Here is an 18,362-nt window from a genome sequence, read left to right as displayed (position 1 = left end):
TGGTTTCCTCAGTAGAGATAAGCCTATGGTGTGCGCTCAAGGAAAAAATTAGACTTCTCCTTGTACCTGGCCGGGACCCTAACTCATGCTCCCAGCTGGAACACATGCCCCACTCATTCCACTTTCACTGTGAGAAGCCGTGGACAGCAGTTGTCTGCTCTTCACCTTCGGGGCATGAGGCTGCCAGATACAAGCACGGCACATTTCTGGTTTCACTTGCTCAGGACTTTTTGAACCATTTTCTTTTATGGGCCTGTGGGGTAGAAGAACAGGAGGTAGGAGGGAGCATGGAAAACGTCACTTTTGATCTCAGTCAGACTTTGTTTTCTATAGAATGACAGCTGAAACTCTCTTGGGTTGCTTTCTGTTGAGCAGAGAGTAAAGATGAAGAAGGATTATACCCAAGGACTGTTTGGGAAATAAGGCCTCTCATTGCTTTTATTAAAAAAAAAAAAAGGTTTCCCTTTTATAAAAGGCCTGCTCATCAATCATAATTCACCATCCAAAGCAGACTTCTTTAACACTTCAGTGGATCTCTTGCCAGAATTTGTCAGAGCTTCTAATCTTCTTTCCCAATAATTGTAATCATAATTCACAATGCACGATTCCAACTCATTCACAAATACCATGAACATTTCTTCTCTTAGTGTATACTTTACACAAATGTATTTTTAATAATTTTATAAAGATATAATTCATATGCCATGTAATTTGCCCATTTAAAGTATGTAATTTAAGGGGTTTTGGTGTACACAGAGTGGTACAACCATCACCATAATAAATTTGAGAATATTTTCGTTACCCCAGAAAGAAAGCTTATGCCCATTAGCGGTCACTCCCCATTCCCAACCCCTACACAACCACTAATTTACTCTCTCGTCTCTATAGATTTGCCAATTCCAGACATTTCACATAAATGGAATTATACAATAAAGGTCTTTTGTGACTGACTTTTTTCATTTAGCATAATTTTTTCAAGTCTCATCCATGTTAAGGCATATATTAATACTATATTCTTCTTTATTACCAAATAATATTCTATTATATAGATACACTGCATTTTATTTATCACTTTGTCAGTTGATGGACATTTGTGTTGGTTCCACTTTTTAACTACTATGAATAATGCCGCTTTAGACATTTGTGTACAAGTACATGTTTCTATTTCTGAGTGGAATTCTATATGGAATTGCTGGGTCACATGGGAACCTTTTTGTGGAACTGCCATACTTCTTCCAAAGTGGCCGCTCCATTTTTCATTCCCACCAGCAGCATTATGAGGGTTCTAATTTCCCCATGTTTTTGTCAGCACTTGTTATTAACTGTCTTTTTTGGTTTAGCCATCCTAGCATGGTTTGGATTTGCATTTCTCCAGTGGCTAATGATGTTAAGCATGTTTCATATGCTTTTTGGCCATTCTTTTATGTGCTTTGGTGAAATGTCCATTCAGAACGTTTGCCCATATTTTAATTAGGTTATTTGGTTTTTTATTTTGGAGTTGTAATTTTTAATATATATTCTAGAAGGATACAAGTCCCTAATCAGGTAAATGGTTTGCAAATATTTTCTCCCATTATTTTGGATTATCTTTTCACTGTTTTGACAGTGTTCTTTGAAGCACAAAAGTTTTAATATCGATAAAGTCCAATTTGTCTATTTTTTTCTTTTGATGTTTTAGCTCTTAACCATTTTGGCCTATGATCCATTTTGAGTTAATTTTTGTGTATGGTGTGAGGAAAGAGTCCAACATCATTCTTTTTCATGTGTATATAAGTGTCCTTTTTAATGGTTGCAAAATATGACATTTATTTGAAGATATTTTAATCTTTCTAATTTGTGTCTGCTATAATAAATTCTATGAAGACTCTACATCTAAAATCTTTTTTCTTTTTTTTTTTTAAGATTTCATTCATCTATTTGTCAGAGAGAGAGGGAGAGAGAGAGAGAGAGCACACAAGCAGGAGGAACAGCAGGCAGAGGGAGAAGCAGGCTCCCAGCTGAGCAGGGAGCCCAATGCGGGGCTCGATCCCAGGACCCTGGCATCATGACCCAAGCAGAAAGCAGATGCTTAACCAACCCAGCCACCCAGGTGTCCCCAAAATTATTTTTTTTCAAATAAATCAATAAAACTTAGAAGACTCTACAAATGGGTATGTAACAATCTAGAAATAGGATTATCAAATCAAAGAGAATAACCATTTTAGAGGTACTTGATCTGTGTCACCACATTGATTTCTCAAATGGTTTTATTGATTTATATTCCTTTCAGCAGTATATGAGAAAGCCCCTCCCCTTTTTATTGCCTTAATGGCAAAGGAAATTATATATTTTTTTAATTCTTGCTAACCTGATGGGCAAATATTTTCCTCACCTAATTTGTTTTCTAGCTGCATCTCTTACTCTATGAATTTTCTAATTCCCTTCCCACATTTATCTGTTTTTCTTACTGCTTTGTTTAAATTCCTCCATCTCATTGTTTGGCTCCCTATCATCCATCACCCTGCAGCATATTGATCAAAACTTCTTGCTGGATCACTTGAATCTTCTGTCTCCACAGTGAGAACTTGCAAAGACTTAAGTCAGATTTTAAAAAATGTTTTAGCATCTTTTTACCAGGTGTTCCCACTCCTGGAAATGTTCATCCTGTAGAACTTCTTATGGCAGCACCATAACATTTTTGGCCCTTTGCTTTCCCCTGAAAACTTACCAGTCCTGTGTTCCACGCCTCAAAGCTCTTCTGATTGGCTCATTTATTAATTTAATTGTGCAAACAATACAGTTATATTGGATAAAGCATTTTTGCATGTAGTACCTCTCTTTAGCTCATGTAAATGCTAAGAGATAATTATCACTATCATCCCTGAGATGGGAAACCTGAGGCACAAATAGGTTAAGTGCCTTGCCCAAAGTCACACAGCTTGTAAGTGGTTGAGCTGGACTTTGATCCCAGGCCTTCAGACTCCGGAGCCATTGGGGTGGCTAGCTAGTTCATCTATCCATGAAATCACATTAAGGTAAAGGGGGTGAATAGGACCAGATGTTACCAATCCAGGTTAACATGTACACTTTAAAAGTCACCTCAGCCCAGAGTTACGACTAGTTCTGAGCACCAGACAAGACTGATACAATAGAGGAGCTATTTTAAGGTATTTAAGCTATTTTATTCTTTTCCCTTCCTCATAGCATGCTACTTTACTCTATACTGTATTTGAGCTAAATATGTACAGGCCTAGCATAGAGTAAGTACTCAAGAAATGATGGCTTTTTCTCCCTGTTTCCTTGGCCCTCAGACAGATGCCCTATCATCATCAGTGCAGAACCTTGATGATGGTCTATCAACTTGACTAATAGCATAATAATGAGAGCTACTTCTTAAGTGCAATCTACTGCCAGACTCTAAGCAATTCATATGCACTGCCTCATAAGCTCATGTCAATCTTAACACATGCTTGAGAAGTCAATCTCTAGACACATAGTCAAACCACATGTTAAAACATCTGGAAAGTTGGTCACTTTCCACATGGACCAGATCACGTTATTTCTTTTCTGCTCAATACAACACCCCCTCCATGGCTTCCCAACGCATTTAGAGTAAAATCTAAAGGCTTTACGTGTTCCAGCCACCTTGATCTTCTTACTCTTCCTCAAACATTCACTGAAAGCATACCTTCCTTAGGGTTGTCACATCTGTTCTTCCCCCCCACCTGGAATCTTCTTCTCTCCACTTAGTTCATATTTCAGCTCAGATGTCACTTTCTTAGGAGAGCCTTCCTTGACTACCCCTTCTAAATAGCTTCCCTCTATCCTTCATATATATCCCTTACACTGCTTTGCTCATTGCACTTGCCACCTGGCATCCATATTTATTTATGATCTGTTTCACTCAACTGAACTCTTACATACATGAGAAAAGGAAATTTGTCCTTGTTCATTGCTGTATTTATTCCCAGAGCCTTGAATCACACATTGTAGGTACTCAAAAAAGTATTTGTTGAAGGAGAGAGGGGAGGGAAAGAGAGAGGGAGGGAGGGAAAGAGAGGAGGGAGGGAGGAAAGAATCCTTCATATCCCCATTTCATAGATGAGGAGTCAGAGAGGTTAAGTAACTTGCTCAAGGTTGTACAGCTAATTGAGTGGCAAAACAGAGATAGGAAACTTCTGCTCTTAGCCGCTACATAGTTCTGTCACTAAGTATCACCTCACACATACATGAGCATTGGAGGGTTTATTTGCAATATTGCATGACTTTAAAAATAAAAGAGACCCAAGTTATTGTTATTTATAGACTACTTGTTTAAAAAAAAAAAAGGAAAAAGAAAACACAGAAAGAACCAAAGAATGACACATATATTCTGGGTGAAAACACAAAGAAGTACTTGAATACTATAGTAGGTTTGGGTTTAGTACCTTAGTTTAATTCCCTCTCATATGTATGCTCAAAAGGCGTGGAATAATCCTTTTGTCTGTGACATAGGGAAGTCGATACCTAGGCATGGGATTTATCTAGAAGGCCACAATCCAAGCATCTTCTCAGAGTGCTAACTTATTCTTTTTATTTAGTCCAAAGTGACATAATCCTTTAGACATCTAATTTGTAGATCAGCTATAACATGGTTGGGAAACTGGGGGCTGGATATCATCCTTTTTCACTCTTCTCAGTTTATAATAAACAAAAAGTGATATATAATGTCTGAAATACATAAACCAGAGAGCACAAGTACTGGAAAGCCCTTTAGGGAGCATCTGGTTTACCCTCTCATTTTCCACATGAGGAATGTAGATCCCTGGGAGGTGAATTTCTACATATATAATAATTATGCTTGACATTTGCTTTCAAATTTAGCATAGAGATATGTCAAATGAACCAAAAAACTGAGAATATGTGGCCAAAAAATTCTATGTGTTCTCTCAGGAAACTCATTGAATCATGACATCAGTTTCTTTTCCCAAGTCTCTAAAATCTGAGTCTAACTAAAAATGACCTCATACCTCACAAGGGAATAAATCTATAGGGACTGTTAACCTCAAACTAGCCAAATATTGACACTATGTGCATTGTGGTTCAATCCACCAAACTTTGTTGAGCCTCTGATTCAACCCACCAATCTTTGTTGAGCCCCAACTCTGTTCAAGAGTACTGACCATTCACTACAGATATGAAGTTGTGGTCTTTAGCCAGGTGTGAACTCAAGTCTAAGGATGGTCTATGTGCCTGCAGTGAAATCCTCTGCACAGGGAACTTATCAGCATGGATGGTCAGAAACAAGTTGCAACAATTTCTTTTCCTCTTTTTTTTTTTCTATTCGATTGTTGTTTTATTTCCCACTGTTCCTTCTTTTCTTCCTTCCTGATAGTAAAATAAATACATGTTTGATATAAAAAAAAAATCTGGAAAGAACAATTAAGTACTGACAACATACATCTATAATTTCAAACATTGGTAACACTTTCATGTGTGGCACTTAAAAGTCCATTGATTAAGCAAACAAGGCTCTTTGGGAGAAATAGGGGACCTCAGATTTGACATCTGTAATCGGAACCTCTTCCACATCTTCCCAGGGCCCATATTGAGAAAGAATCTCAGAGTAGATAGTGGAGTCCATGGTGGGAGATTTTGTTACTGAGAACCTGAAAATAAATTGCATCAGCTGGGTACCTTCAGACTGAAATCATGGTGAGGGAGAAACAAAGGTCAAGGCTGTGGTAGGCATATAATGGTTAAGCCCCTTGAGGTTCTGGAGCTTGACTCCTGGGTTAGAATCCCATCCTATTACTTTTACGCAGGTTGGTTGCTCAACCCCTCCGAGCCTCCTCTATAAAAATGGAGATAAAGATTCCTTCTCTGTAGGAAGATTATGAGGATCTCATGAGATGGGCCTATACAGATCTTAGTGCAGAGCCAGGCACATAGTGTGTCCTCACTCAGCATGAGCCACTCTTGTATGGTGACCTCCAGTGCAATGTCATGGCAACCAGAACTCACAGAAGAGTCAGAAAAGGCGAGTTCCCTGCACTGAATCATCCATAGTTTCACAGGGGCTCTGCCAGCAACCTCATGGTAGGTGAGCTATGGAATCCGGCCTGGGAGCACGCATAGCGTGCCCACAGCTCCAGGCTTGGGAAATCAGGGCAGCAGCTGCCAGGGGTGCAAAGTTAATTTGGGGGCTCCCTCCTTCATCCCAGCATGCTGTCCAAGTGAAACCTGGTGAAAATGAGAAGTTTGGACCACCAAAGCAGCCAGAGGAATGGAGGCCCCAGAGGGACAATCTGAAGGCTGAGGAGGGGCAGTGTGAAGTCAGGGAGGTGATGCCCAGCTCCAAAGCCTTAGTGGCGGGAAAGGAAAACCAAGTCAGTCCAGCTGGTTCCTATGACAGGAAGGGGAACTCTGTAAGCCAGGGCCCTTGGGAAATCAGTTTAGGAAATTAGGCACGGTTTAATTTGTTAAACCATTGGAAGGATAAAGATATGGGAAAGGGATTCCAGGACCTTGGGAGAAGGGACAGTGGGTGGCACATCCTCTGTAGGGAGAGATAAATGCATTTATTCTTCTGTTGTCTGCTTTTCAGTGGAATGGAAAAATGCACACTCTCTCTCCTCCATAATAAGAGGTTTGGTCTGTGCCTCTCTTTGACTTCCTCACAAACAACCACAGGGAGCAGACAGACTTCTCAGATTACTCTTGACCTCGGGAGCTGACCCTTACAAATGCATTCTACTTCAAGATCTGAGAAAACAAAACCCAACCCAACCGAAAACAACCTCTTGTGGAAGATGGTTTATTTCTGCTGGGGACCCTGTTCTCCCTCTCTACTCCATTGCTGCTCCACAGTTAAGATAGCTTTAAAACACACTCACACTCACACTCACACACACATATCAGATCATCTCTCTTCTAATCAAAACTCCTCACAGCTTCCCACTGTCCTTAGATTAAAATCTATACAGCAAACTGTGGACAATGAAGTCTCACATGATCCAGCCCTTGCCCACCTCTGGGACCTCATTCCACACCAACAGCCATTCTGGCTGTTCCTTATGTACCAGCTACCCTGACCTTGTTCTTCTTCCAGGCTTATCCCCACTTAGGGCCCTTGTGCCAGCTGTTCGCCATGTTGGAGATGCTCTTCCCCCCTGATTTTTGCATGGCTGACCCCTTCTTGCCTTTCACATCCCTCTCAAATGTCACCTTCTCAAGGAGACCTTCCCGAACTACCCAGTCCCTATCCCAATCTGTACCCACACTGTGACTTGCCAGCACTTAATCACTTTCTGGCATTTTCTTCTTGTGTACTTGCTCCTTGATTGTGTTGTTTGTCACTCCTACAGAGACATGAGCTCCATGACACTAGGCTCTAGCTGTCCTGGTCACCATTGTATTCACAGAGTCTAGAGTTTTGCCTGACACACAGCAGAGCTCAGCTCAATATCTATTCATAAATGGGCAGAAGGAAGTTCATACTTCCCTACTCTCTCCCCCACTGCCATCTTTGATGACTTTATCATCTACCTGGATGACACCTGATTCCTTCTCATCACCCTTCCACACCACCCAGAAACCAGGAGAGCCATATTCGGGTCTTCATCACTATGCTCTAGGGTTCCTACCCAAGCATTTCCTGCTTGGAACCACTCTGTTGTCTTCAGAGCCTCCACATCTTCCAAGCCTCCTTTACCTCCCTCCCCTAAGGCAGGCGTTCCAATTGCTCAACTCTTCCCTAATCCCCAACCCCATTAGCTTCCTCTCCACTTGACTCCCTGCACATTTTTGTCATTGTGGCTGGGCAGATAAAGGTTATAGTCAGACTAGTGGCCAGAATTTGAGGATTTTAGTGAGGATTAGGTAAGCACAATGCCTGGCACATTAAAAGTGCTCAGTCAGCAGTTGCCTGTCTCATTTCTATCACTATGACGATGAAAGTTTCTTCTTAGCCTCTGCCTCCTGCCCTTTTCTTTTCTCCCTCCCCTTTCACTCCTACTTGATTAGTTTTGCTCTCCTTGGTTCATTTATATGAGGGACAGTGAGGACCTTCCCTGGTCTTCTTGGTGGTGACTCAGCTGGATAGAACCAGCATGGTGCAGGTTGAAGACTGGATAGAACCAGCACGGTGCAGTTGAAGAAGAGCTGGTTGCTTTCCAGGCTCCGTGGGAACCTTGCGTACCAGCAACCAATGCCCTTCAGGCTCTGGCTGTCTGGTGTCCACAGGTGGGTCTCTGAAGCCATTAGAGGCAGGGGATAAGGCCCCCAGAGCCAGGGTAGGTTGGACTGATGTTCACCTGTGTTTTTACTTATTAGATGTTTAAGAAACCAGTTTCTATCCCTTGGGATCATCAGTTCAAGATTTACTATAATCCTTTCAGTTTTTTCACCTTTCTCGTTCAAGTTCTCAAGAACCCAGAGAAGCAGTCCTTGGAAACAACCATGAATAATTCCTGGCCCGGTTGCCTGGATGGAAGAGCAATGGAGTAAACACAAACAGAGGAAGCTGCCTGGGTCTCCTGCCTGTGATTCTGTGGCCCAGGCAATCTGAAACTGAGAGACCCTTTCCTAGCTTCTCTGCAGATAGGTCTCGGGCTCCAATTGTGGGGAATTTTTCATTTGAGGAAGTCCAATTTATTTCAGGATGACTAATGCCGATCACATACCAGATTGTCAAATATTTGCTAGAAGAATTTATAAGTGACTAAATAAAGGAACTCAGAAATGGATATGACTCTTGACCCTCCTGCTACGAGGGATTGGCAAGTCTGGAATAAGCAGGGTGACTTTATAAAATGAACTAATTATTTCCACAAATGCCCTGGGCACACAGTATGTGCCAGATACTGTGACAGACGCTGGGGATACAGGGTGAGACAAGCAGGCCCAGTCTCTGTGCTCATGGAGCTCAAAGTTGGAGTGTACAAATGAGAAGGATACAGTGTGACAGGTGCTACTGCCAGAGGGAACATACTGGGTGATCTATCTGGAAACACACGGGAAAGGACATTTCACTCAAAGCCCCAGGCTTGGAGAGGGCTTCTTGTAGGACAATGTGATGCCCCAAGTGAGGCTTGAAGGATGAATGAGTCAACCAGGTGGTAGGAGGGGAAGCAAGGTTAAAGGAAAGTTTCCAGGCAAAGCCAAGAGCATGTGCAAAGGATGAAAGATGAGAGAGGGCGTGATGCTCTGCAGGTCTGAGGAGTAGCCGAGTAGGGCTCCACCATCAGAGGTTCCGACTTAATTGGTTTTGGAGAGAGCCCAGCCTTGGGTATGCTTTACAAGCTCAAGTCTGTTTTAAAGTAGGTGACTTTAATGTGCAGCCCAGGTTGAGAGCTACTGGACCAGAACATGGGATGAAAGGGAGGGAGTGGTAAGAGGTGAGGCTGGAGATGTGAAGTGGGCCAGATCACACAGTGCCCAGAAGGCTGTGGCAAGGAGCTTGAGTTTTCTTCTCTGAGCACCGGGAAGCTATTTAAACATTTAAGTAAGGGGCGAAGTGGCATGATAAGACTTGGAGACTTCAGAACATCCCTGTTGTGGAATATGGATGGGGGGGTGGGCAGGAATGGAAGTAAGAAAAACCAGTTGGGAGGCTCTTGCAATACGTGACGCAAAAGATAATCACAGCCTGAATTAGGTAAGTGGTAGCCGGGATGGAGAGAAGTAGATGAATTCCAGAGATATTTAGGAAGTAGAACTGCTAAGGCTGATCAAAGATTGGCTGTGAGAGGGAGAAGTCAAAGGCCATCCCTTTGTTTAGACAGTTGAATGGGTGGAGGGTCATTCCCCAGGACAGGGCTCACTGGAGGGGAAGCACCAGGAGACGAGAAGAAGCTGGTTTGCGGATGTGTGGGCAAGGACATCAACCCACAGCCTGTTGAGTTTGAGGCGCAAGTGGGATATCCAAGTGAGACGACCAGCTAAGAGATGGTAGCTTAGTCCTCAGATAAAATATCTCAGTTGAAGACAGAGGTCTAGAAGTCATTGGAAAAGGATGAGAATGGATGAGATCACCCAGGGGAGAGACTGTGGAGTGGGAAGAGAAAAATATGTCCACAGAACCTTGCAAGTTGCTCCCTTCCTCCAGGTAGACAGCCCTAAACCCATTAAGGGTAATTAGGCTAAGTGGTGACGTGACTTGTCCTAGCTAGTCCTCCTCACATGTGTGAATAGGCTTACCCTAGCCAATGTGAGTCCCTGCTGCTGGCCTATATTCGGCCCATCACTGTCAGTGCAACTGGATCAAGTCAATCTGCAATGAGAAGTGGCTGGCAGTTGTGTCTTGCACCTATGGAGCTTAGCTGTGGGAAGCAGTTCCAAATTCCATGGCTCTGCTTAGAGTTTTCTAAATACAGTGGTAGTTATGTGTTAGACATCAGAGACATTTTAAAGAAAGTCAGCCTGAATCATCTGAGAATTGGAACATCCAACAACTAACTCAACACAAAGGTCCTGGGAAGAATTTGCTGTGGAGAAGGGAAGGATGGGTAGGCAGCTAGTAATGCTTTTATTCTAGGCTCTGTGCAATTGTGATTCTATTTTTGGTTTTCAGTCTGCCTGGATCTAAGTGCCCTGTTATGCCCTCAGATTCCAGAACCAACCTCTGTTGTATTGTAAACCATAACAACAAAGCACTTTGACATTAAGCAGTTTCTTTTATTCCTAACAACAGGCTTATCAAATAAATAAGGCAGGTGTTAGTCCCATTTTAAAGATGAAGAAACTGAGACCGCAGCTAATTCACTTACCCACGTTGCAGAAAATACAAATGTGGTTGAGGAGGTGATCCAGTTTCTTACTCCAAATCCACACCAACCTCCTATTCTGGCTTCCAGCTCTTTAAAAAGGGCATTTTTTTAACCCACTCCAGAGAAGAGCTGCAAGAGGGGATGGGTGGGAAGAGTATTTGAAAAGAAGCTTGGCAGGTACCTCCTGTGATAGCTGTGTTTGCGAATTTTTGCTTTGCTCTTAATCTCATTCCAACATAAATCACACATGCCCCATACTAAAAAGTTAGAAGACAGTTGTCTGGAGCAGGTAGCGGAGTCAGGGAACCTGATGACTTATACACCCTCAGGGCTGGAAGGGATCACTGGGTCATCTACTTTAACCCCTGGGTGTACAGATGGGAGAAAGTGAGGAGAAGGTGACTTGTACACGCTCATCTGGCTAACTGTGGTGAAAAGGAGAACAGAACCCTACCTAGCCTGCTGATGTATACCCAAATAATAGCGTGAAAGTAACCTTAGACTCTGAGCACTGAAACAGAGAAACAGAACCAAAAACTCTGAGTGAATAAAGAGCTGACCTAAAAGAAACAGTACACACTCTGCTATGCATTCCCTTTTTCTTTTGGATATGTTTTTATAGGGCTCTGATGGAGAAAGTTTATTAGGGAAATTATGATGGTACTCTGTTTCTCTTGTCTTTGACTAAAGTCATGGAAGGAGGTAGGCAGAGGTGCCTAGCAGGTAGAGTGGGTGCAATTGGGAAATCGCTCTGTAAGATTCAGGTTGGTGACAATGGGATTGTTGGTTCCACCAGTTTATTATTCACTAGTCACTAGAATTAAATGTAATAATAGCTTGCATTTGTATGGTATATTCTAATTTACAAAGGGCTTTTATGACGTTATCTCATTTGATCCCACTGACAACCCCGTAAGGTAGACAAGGCAGGTATAATTATCCCACTTTATGGATGACAGAACTAAGGCCCAGAGAAGTGAAAAGACTTGACCCAGCACATTCAGTTATTAAAGCGAAGTCTGGACTAGAAACCAGGCGTTCTTACCTACAGAGCTTCGACTTTGCAATGGTCACACAGCTAGGTAAGTGGAACTTGAATACCAGGGAGGCCGCCTCCAGAGCCTGTGCTTTTCACTACCATGTTTTACTAGTCATCCAAAAGACATTTGTTGACTGTGTCTTGTTTTCTTTTCTTTTTTTTTTTAAGATTTTATTTATTTATTTGTGAGAGAGAATGAGAGACAGAGAGCACGAGAGGGAGGAGGGTCAGAGGGAGAAGCAGACTCCCTGCCGAGCAGGGAGCCCGATGCGGGACTCGATCCCGGGACTCCAGGATCATGACCTGAGCCGAAGGCAGTCGCTTAACCGACTGAGCCACCCAGGCGCCCCTGTGTCTTGTTTTCTTAATTTCCTGCTCATTGTACATACAATTCATGAGCTCTTGCTGAGGCAGGTACTCATTAGTGAAGGCATGGTAAAGGCTTCCAGAACCTTCTTCATACCTCAACAAACACAAGCCTATGGCCTAATTTCAGAGTCTCCATAAGCAATAATTGCAGGGAATATGTACCAAGAGGAAACTGATGTGTAGCACCCCCCCCCCACATAGATTTGAGGCTCTGGGCTCATGAGAAGCTGATGTGCTACATGTCCAGCCTGGGTCCAACCAGAAGTGAGGAAGCCAGGAGACCCTGGTTCCCCAGGAGTGTTTTGTGTTGTCCTCTCCCTTGCTGTGTTAGCCTTTCTTAGTAAAAATTAGTAGCAGCTGTTGGCTAGTCTTGAAAATTGTCCACCCTCAGGAAAATGTGTCATGAAGTACACAGGGCCTCCTTGGGGCTGGACCCCTGGGACAGGCAGCTCACTCCCGGGACAGGCAGCTCCATAAATACCACCTGTGCTATGCGAAAGCGGAGGTGGGTCAGAAAAGCAAGCTGACTCTCCTCAGGAACCATAAACCAGTGAGTCTAAGCGATGACTCTCAGAAAAAAACAAGTTCCTATTACGTAGGTCTAACACTGAGGAGTCCCTTTGAGAGCTAATTTGTATTAGAAGCTGTTTAGGACTTTCTTTTCCTTAGTCCTTCCCTCTGCTTTCTTTCTCTCAGTTCCTACTAACATGCCTTCTCCATCCTGTCAGATGATACTGTATAAGAATCCAGACTGAGTGCTTCTGACTATTTATAGAAGACAGTTGTGCTGCTTTAGCTACTACAGGAACTGGAGTTTGGTTCCCGGTTATGTTTCATGAAAAAAACTTACAGAAATGTATTTGTTCTCAAGTGTTCCCATCCCACTCCTGTACCATCACATTGAAGAGTCCTTTCTGAGTACCATTTCCCTCCCCCGTGTCCTTTTTTAATGAAAAAAAAAATTTTTTTTCTGATTACAAAAGCAGTTTGTGCCGTCAAAAGTGTTAAAGACTATATAAATGTATAGCTAAAAATGTAAAAGCGCCTCTTGATCTCTAGCCCAGGGATAACAACTGTTGACAGTCGACGGCTCCTTTAGTTTGGAGGCTCTTGCAATGATTCATGGGAAAGGTAAAGGGTGCTGAGAGGAGGTATGGAGGGGAGGGGACAATTACAAAACCAGTCCAAAGCAAAATCACTAGGAGGGTGGGACAAGAGGAAGATGAAGACGATTAGCCCCAGTCTTTCAGCCAGGGTGAATGAAAGGATGGTGTCTCGTGGAATAACAGGGGGGGACCAGAGCTAAGGAAGAGAGCTGGGGAAGATGCTTGGTCTGCCAAGCCTTGGTGGTCATCTTGTGCCAGTTATTATCCTGGGAGCCGTAGTCAACAGCTGCTCAAAGGCCTGCACTTAGCCTCCCAGATGTGCTGTTGAGTATTCTAAACTCAGATGACCTCAGCATCTCCACAGGAATTAAAGGCTGGGAGGGAGGGAGAAAACTCAAATGCAGAAAACACTCGTCTATTTGAGGGATCTGAAGTCTTCAGTCATCACCTCCAAGCAGCTGCTTGGAACATATGTATTAGCTCTGGAATCCACGTTTTCTATAAACTTACCCATAACCTTCTCAAGGTACAAACACTCTGTAATTAATGCAAAATCAGCTTCAGCAAAATGTAGCTGAGCCAAACATACATCTTAAAGCTAACACGAGATGTAGACTGTTTCTACATTTGAGATGTGAACTCTGCCTGCCAACTTTGGGGGTACATCATCTAATAATTACAGCAGACCAAGACTCAAGCTTTTGACTTCATCACTCTTGCCACTATTAATGTTGCTCATACTCATTGTTGTGTGTACAACCAGGAAAATTCCCATTTTAGGACCTTGACAAACAAGTCCCACTGGTCTTACCCTTCTTAATCCATTATCCTGACAGCACGCGCTATTAAGTAGTCTATGCTAATGCCAGTCTTAGGCACCTTGAATGAGGCCCCTGAGGACACAGTCAGCCCTCAGCCCTGCTGACTTCAGAGTGGGAGGGTAATTGCTGCTGATTTGCAGCTCTACATCCTAGGAGGCTCCTACTCCCTGGGATTGCCCCTCTTGAGAGGTTTTCGATGGGGGTGATGATTGTTGTACTTCTCTTTCTTTTTAATTATCACAAGAGAAAAATAAGATAATATTGTTGCTGCCATCTGGTTATTTTATCTAATTTTACTTCGCCATTTTAGGTTTTTAACGTTGGCTTAACTAAACCAACTTGAATTTTCTCATCATAGTCCCAAAGGCTAGAACCAAGGCTCAAGGAAAAGAAGGCAGGTTTTAGCATTTCTAAAAGCACCAAGCAGGGGTGCCTGGGTGGCTCAGTTATTAAGCCTCTGCCTTTGGCTCAGGTCAAGATCCCAGGGTCCTGGGATCCTCAACAGGAAGCCTGTTTCTCCCTCTCCCACTCCCCCTGCTTGTGTTCCTTCTCTCTCTGTCTCTCTGTCAAATAAATAAATAAAATCTTAAAAAAAAAATAAATAAAGGCACCAAGCAAAGGCCAAAAAAGCAACCCATAAATACTGAGTCCCCTCTCTAGCAGAAGTCAAGTGTGATCTTTTGTTAGGACCTTGTCATCTGAATAGAAAGGCATGGGGTAAAGTAAGACGTGACTTGTGCAAGCAAGCTAGTTGACCATCTAGAGAGTTTACCAGATGGTGGCCTTAATTAGGTAGTCACCAGATTTCCAGGAAGGGTTCTTCCCTTTAAAGGCTCATAAATTGAATTACAGGTTCACCATGATTAGATCAAACGCTGAGACTAACTTACCAAACTCACAAGAGATGTATACAAAAACTTAGAATGCTCTTTACTCTTTCCCACTGAGAAGTATAACTACACAACATATAAGATATGTCAACTAATTGACTGCATTATCAGTTGTGAGGAGGAAAAATAAGATTTAAACACATCTACAGAATCCTGGAAATATATCGTCAAGACTGTGTATAGTTAGGGAATTTATCATACTTTTAGTTCTCTGGGAAGAGAACCAGCCTCATAACACGTAAGACTATTGAGTGATTTTAGCATACTCAAACTTTCAGAACATTTCCCAAGTTTTGACTTTAACTAGTTTTCCAGAATAAGTCTGCCTTTATGTATTTAGTAGAAACAAGTGTTTCTTGTTTTGAAAGGGGTGGGTTCACAGACCCTCTCTTAGGTCATTTCCTCAGTTACTGAGCTTATGCCTTACATTCTGATTCTCACTGATGCTCTTCTCAGAGAGTTGAGTTGAGACAATTGTGAGAAAAACTGGAATCTCACCTCTGTACTGACTACAGGGTATTCAGCTATGGGAAGGGAAGCTGGACTAGATGACCTTTATGGTCCTTCTATTCACAGGGAATAAAGAGAAAGGTGAGAAAAGTTGGATAGTTGAGGTAGAGGGATAAGGAGAGGGCCAAATCTGATTTAATTAATGAAAGAAATGACTTTTACTGAGGGCAGAGATATGGAATTGTGTATGTTAAATTTTCTCTACTTTCATCATTCATAGGTAAATGCCACTTTTGGCAACTGTAAATCCAAGGAGGCTCTCCTGGTAGACAAACTAGGCAGCTGCTCAGAACAGTGTCTATGCAGCAGCCCCCACTGTGTAAGGGTCCACGTACCATGTATACACTTTCTGAGATTCCATGCAGGAATTGGTTTGGTCTCGATGCCATTCAGCTAAGTAGCCTGTTCTGTCTAGTCATTTATTCGCTCAAGCAACTTTTACTGAGCACTAAGCCAGATGTTGGCATAGAAATATAAGATATTGTCCATTCACGATCTAAGGAAGAAGAAAGATATGGAAGGAATGGTTTTAAACCAGAGTTTTGTGTTTTGCTAAAGGAAAATGCTGAGTACTGAGGGATTCAGGGGACAGAAGGAGTGCCTCCAAGAGCTGCTTCAGTTGTGTCCCACAAATTTTGGTATGTTGCATTTTCACTTATTTCAGTGTAATTTTTCACTTCTCATGAGACTTCCTTTTTAACCTACAGATTATTTTGATGGGTTTTGTTTTGTTTCCCAGTACTTGGAGATTTTTCTGTATTGGAGATCTTTCTGTTATTCTAAGTTGATTTCATTGTGGTTGGAGAACGCACTCTGTGTGATTTCAATTATTTTAATTTTGTGGAGGTTTGTTTTATGGCAAGCATCATAGGATATGGTCTATCTTGGTATGTGATCCATGGGCACTTCAGAAGCATGTGTATTCTGTTGTCATGGTGTGGAATATTCTGTACATGTTTATTAGTTCTTATTGGTTGGTGGCATTACTGAGTTTTCCTGTATTCTTGCTAGTTTTTTATCGAAGTTTTCTATCAATTATTGAGAGAAGTGTATTAAATTTTCCAACTATAATTGTGAATTTATTTCTCCCTTCAGTTTTTCCCATTTTTGCTTCACATATTTTGCAACTCTGTTGTTTGGTGCATACATATTTAAAATTGGCAGTTCCTCTTGGTGTAGTGCCCATTTTATCATTATATATTGTCCCTCTCTGTCTTTGCAGATTTTCTTCTTACTGGAGTCTACTTTTTCTGATATTAATATGGCCAATCATGCTTTCTTTTGATTAATATTTGTATGACATATATTTTTCTATCCTTTTACTTCCAACCTGCTTATATCATTATATTTGAAGTGAGTTTCTTACAGACAACATATTTGGATTATATGTTTTAATTCAGTCTGCCAATTTCTGTCATTTAATTGATGTATTTAGACCATTTATATTTAATTTAATTATTGGTATATGAAGGCTAAAGTTTGCCATTTTATTTTTATATCCTCTTTATTCTGTCTCATTTCTCTATTTTCTTTTTAATGCCTTCCTGTGAGTTACCTGAATATTTTTGAGAATTCCATTTGTATTTATCTGTAGTGTTTTTGAGTATATTTCTTTGTATATCTTTTTTGACAGTTGCTTAAGAGATTATACATACATAATTTATCTGCTGGTTTCATCACTGTACCAGTTTGAATGATTCGGATGATTAAATTTAAGTGAAATTCCTTCCCAAGTCTATGGCATTTCACTACAAAATATCATCTCTGGCACCTGAGAAGGTCTTGATGTCACTGAAGTCCAGATTTCCTTCCTTCCTTATATCTCCAGAGGTGCTTGCCTTTGAAATCCAGACCATTTCTGACAGAGGAAGAAGTGTACTGAAATGTTTAGAAAGCTACCAATCATTCATACCAATGAGCAGAGGGATAGACCAGATAATTGAAATCCAGATAGAATTACAAAATTCCAAATTTTAGCTACATATACCAACCTGTTAAACTTTTAAGAGGAAAGCTTAAAGATAGCAAAATTGTGTTATTTAAATGTTACCTGCTGATTTTATTCTTTCGCTAATATTTCATGTAAAGGGAGAAATGGGTCATAAATGATTCACAGTGGATCATCAGACTGCAGGGACTTTGAGTGAGGTATTATGGATTGGCAGTTTAGCCTTACAGAAGATATCAAGACTCAGATGTCAGATAGGTGTGGGGTTGAATCCCAGCTTTGCCATATATAAGCTATGTGACACTGGATAAATTACTTAACTTTTTGGATACTTTGTTTCCTATTTTGTTAAGTGTGGTCAATTATAGTTCCTGTAAAAGTTTGTCGTGAGGATTAAATAAAACATAACATATGTAAAAGACCTAGACCAGAGAAGGTGGTCAACAAAAACCAGTTCCTTTGCTACGTTCCTGTTGACTTTCACAGAGGGAAGCCAAATATCTGTGTTTAAGTATATGGGTCTTTCTAAAGTAGGCCTGTACCATCAACCAAAGTTTGTATTTTTTGATACCATCTTGACATATAAGCACGAGTGGCTATCAGAGAGCAGAGAAATGTGCGAGATAGTTAATATTTTGGTAGCACTAAAGAAGTCCTTTCTTAAAGAGCTTTTTAAAAAGCCAACATTTGCCGATCACTGACTATGGGATGAGCCGGGGGGTGAGCACTTTGACATCTGACATTGTGGCTTCCTTTCATTGCACCCACCTTATCATCTCTGACATCCAGACAGATGAAGAGTCAGGCAGGAAGGGACTTAACTTGAAATTTAAGTCTGGGATCTAGATCACAGTTGCCTAGGTAATTGTTTGACCTTGAAGAAGTGACTTAACTTCTTTATAGTTCAGTTTCCTCATCTATTAAATGGGACTAGACCTGTCTTTGGGGAAGC

This window comes from Neomonachus schauinslandi, chromosome 4 (genome assembly GCF_002201575.2).
Source record: "Neomonachus schauinslandi chromosome 4, ASM220157v2, whole genome shotgun sequence".
NCBI classification, from domain to species: Eukaryota; Metazoa; Chordata; class Mammalia; order Carnivora; family Phocidae; genus Neomonachus; species Neomonachus schauinslandi.
Note: the sequence above shows the minus strand (reverse complement) of the source record.